At 43.6% G+C, this 3,668-nt stretch overlaps 1 pseudogene across 1 annotated transcript; it reads right to left on the bottom strand.

The window, feature by feature from the left end:
• Positions 1-1,703: 1,703 nt before the first annotated feature.
• Positions 1,704-2,173, bottom strand: LOC108352858 (60S ribosomal protein L35a pseudogene; annotated as a pseudogene). The gene has a single exon (XR_015637130.1). The product of XR_015637130.1 is annotated as a 60S ribosomal protein L35a pseudogene, transcript variant X2 (transcript).
• Between the last annotated feature and the right edge of the window lie 1,495 nt (positions 2,174-3,668).

The raw sequence follows: 3,668 nt of genomic DNA, 5'->3' as shown, positions 1-3,668 counted from the left end.
ATCAAAAAAAAATCTATCAATAATGTGGAGAGAAAATGATCCACCTATGACCTAGATTTAAGGACACTGAGGGGAATTTCTAAAATTCTCCTTTAGATTTTCTGTCTGAAGAATGCTTCTTGCATCCTCTGTCTGAGCTGAACTATGGTTTTGTTTTTTTTCTTTTTTCTTTTTTTCAGAGCTGGGGACCGAACCCAGGGCCTTGCGCTTGCTAGGCCAGCGCTCTACCACTGAGCTAAATCCCCAACCCCTGAACTATGTTTTATCAGGTGCCACTACCAGGCGCCATGTCTATTCATGCCAGTGTCTGGGGGACTGGCGCTAATTTGAAAAGAGTGGATGGAAGTCAAGTTAGCAATGGACACAAACATACCTGTCTGCATTAATCCCTTTACTCGTTGCTGTGGCCAAGGACCTTACAAAGGTGGTTTAAAGGGGAGAGTTTATTTGGGCTTAAGGCTTATGGGGATGCAATCCCTCATGGAAAAGGAGCATCTGCAGCGGAAGAAAGGTGGAGATAGCGCGCACATAGTCAAAAGTCACAAGCGAATAAAGGCTGTGCGCAACACAGTTTCTTCTTCATCCTCAGGCCCAGCCCACGGATGCCGCTGCTCACTTTCAGGGTCGGTATTTACCACTCAGATTCTCGGGAGACGCCCCCACAGACACACCCAAGGGCGTGCCTCCACAACGATTCTACATCCAGTCAGCTTAACAGTGAAAACGAAGCGTCTTTCAGGGTCAGAGCCATGGAAGAGAGTTTTCCCAGCAAGAAGTGCTGTCGGGCTAGATCGGTAAGGGACCACAACTCCCAAGTCAACATTTCAGAATCTGAAGTTCTCAGGGAAGAGATGTCGATACCTCAAGAAAGAGAACGGCTTCGCTAAGATCGCAAACAATAATGCTTCATAGAGTATCTTAAGAGTTTCAAACTATATTTAAATGCATCTCATCAGTGAAATAAGCAGGCAGGCAGGAAGGTAGGTAGATAAGCAGGTAGGTAGAGCACATTTCATTTTGCTGATGTTTAAACAATGGCTTGGGGCTTTATTAGGAAAATAGAGTTAGAATAAAACCTTGATACGACTCTGCCACCAAATGGGCCAGCAGCCTCTACTGTATCCATTCTATATCTTTCCTTTCCTTCTTCTTTTTTCAGATACTCCACCCTTCAAGACAAGCAGGTGTGGCCACCTTACGACCAGGTACTGACAGCTTCCAGCCTGTGTGCCAGCCAATGGCTCCTGCCCTTGACAGCATCCCTGGTTTTCCACTCTCTAATGAATCATTTCCCCAAGCATCCATATGCTAGGGTGGCTGCCATCAAGTAAAAGCCAGCTTCACTGGCTACTGGTGCACATCTTCACATATTAATATCAAAATCATTCAGTGTCGATGCCGATTCTCCGCCCACAGCCTTTACCCACCTTTCTTAGGCCCTTCACAATCTTTTGTGTCCACGGCTTCACTGACATTTCTTACGTGACTTCCATGATTCCGAATGTAGGTTCCAAGTCAAACAGGACCCCTCATGAACGCCTCCAGCGTGATTTTCCTCACTAATTCTTCTTGCTTGAATTCCTACTTTCCCAGTCTGCTCACCTCACTCCCCTCTGCCTGATGCTCCTTGTATTTCTAGCTTCTGGTCTTTACAAGGCTCAGCCTTAAAAGGCTTCTCATCTGTTCTTACAGCCACGTCTCTTTTTTTTTTTTTTTTTTTTTGAAAAAAATACAAGAGCACAAATCTACTTTTATTTATTTACTCTCCATTAGTTTAAATCCGGGATGGATACAGCATCACACAGATTCTGTGTCCAATGGCCTTTGCAGGAAGGTTGCTTCGGAATTTGGCACGAACCACGCCACTGTTTCCATGGGCCCGACTTACTTTTCCCCAGATCACTCTGGTTTTGTTTGGTTTGCCTCCAGGAGTCACTGTATTGTTTTTTGCTTTATACACATAAGCACACCTCTTGCCTAAGTAGAACTCAGTTTCATCTCGGGCATAAACACCTTCAATTTTAAGAAGAGCCGTGTGCTCTCTTTGGTTCCGGAGGCCTCGCTTGTAGCCAGCAAAAATGGCCTTGCACCACAGCCTTCCAGACATACTTGTTTTTTTAGAAGTCCTGTTCCCAGCAGGCCTCCAAAGACGCCAAGATGGCAGAAAGAGCACAGCCACATCTCTTAAGATACATACCAGCCCTACACTAATGGCTCTAAGATCTCCCTCGCTGCTGTACAATGGCGGACTGACCTAAGCAGTTCTTGACACTATGTCTCACTGCTGTGCCTCTCTGAAATGCCTGTATTTGGGATTGGTATCTCCAGGCTCATAAGGCCCGTGATCCCTCTCTCCTTTCACAGTCTCTGAGATGCAGAAGACTGGAGGTTATTCTCTGTCGCTCTCTACTCTCTAATCTGCCTTAATTGCTAACGTCTCCTCTCCCATACCAAAGCCATGATGTGCACTCTCTGGCTTCTCCAGAGCTTAGGAGGAAATGGAGGACCATCTTTCTAATGTGCTCATAGATTCCCACTGTGCAGCTTAAGGGCTATGTAGTTCAAGTTACCACCTTGAAAAGGAGGTAGGTACAGGGTTTGCTCTTAGATGATCTTCCCAATCTCTTTCTCCAAACACTGTCTTATATCTGGACACGAGACAAGTTTTCTCTAGACTCCTGTATGATATATTTTAATTAAATAATTAATATTTTAATTATTCTACATTGCATTTAGAACATAATAGTTTACTTAAAGATTGGGGTTTAAGACTTGTTAGAATAGATTAAGCCTTTTCTACACTCTCTTGCAGTTATTATTTTTAAAATGTATGGAAAGAATATAGAAAGAAACTATTTAGGAACTCTGAATTTAGAGCAGACAGACTGGAAGGAGAAACCAAATCCACCATGGAGACCCTACAACCAAAGACTCTACTCTGTCTCCCAAGCCTAATTCTGAATGGTTAGCAAGGCCACAGATTCAGTGTCTTTCGCTCATAGCCTGAAGCAGATTCTAGCATACAAAATGCAGTACAGAGAGGCAGATCCCCAGCCCTAGCTAGGAAACCAGGAAAAATAATCATGTAAGAAACATCAGAGTGAAGAGAAGAAAGATCCTCTGCATCTATCTACAGAATCCGTGGCCAGCCTTGAGTTATGGATCTATGTAAAGAACATGAATTCACAGGGCAAATGCTTTGGGAGTGAACTACCAGGTAGAACACTGTTCAAGACCTGATAGGCCCAAGGGTGGCTTTCAGTGCTGCCCTGAAACAGCTTTGAAATGTTAACATTGGATGTAGAGCCCAGAGGGGGTGGGCCAGGATTTACAGGACTTGTCTGGATTAACTTTTAAACCCAAATCAAAACGCTCCAGAAGAGTTTAGTGGGGCAGATAGTCTTATGTTATTTTGAAATATCCATAATGAATCCATATGTCATGCATAGGTAAGTAAAACATTTTTTGAGGCTCCATGGAAAAGGGGGAACAGCTATAGCAGTCCCCAAACTATTCAGATGCTGGCATCATTAGGGAAGTGCTGTCATGAAAATACAACCATGTTCCATTATGAAAGGGGAAAACTGATCAGACAGCTATTCTTGACAAAGAATTAGTAGCCATAAAAAAGACCAGAGTTTGAAGGTAAAAGCTGAAATACAAAAAAA

This window comes from Rattus norvegicus, chromosome 14 (genome assembly GCF_021556685.1).
Source record: "Rattus norvegicus strain SHRSP/BbbUtx chromosome 14, alternate assembly SHRSP_T2T, whole genome shotgun sequence".
NCBI lineage: Eukaryota > Metazoa > Chordata > Mammalia > Rodentia > Muridae > Rattus > Rattus norvegicus.
This window is presented reverse-complemented; position numbering and strand designations above follow the sequence as displayed.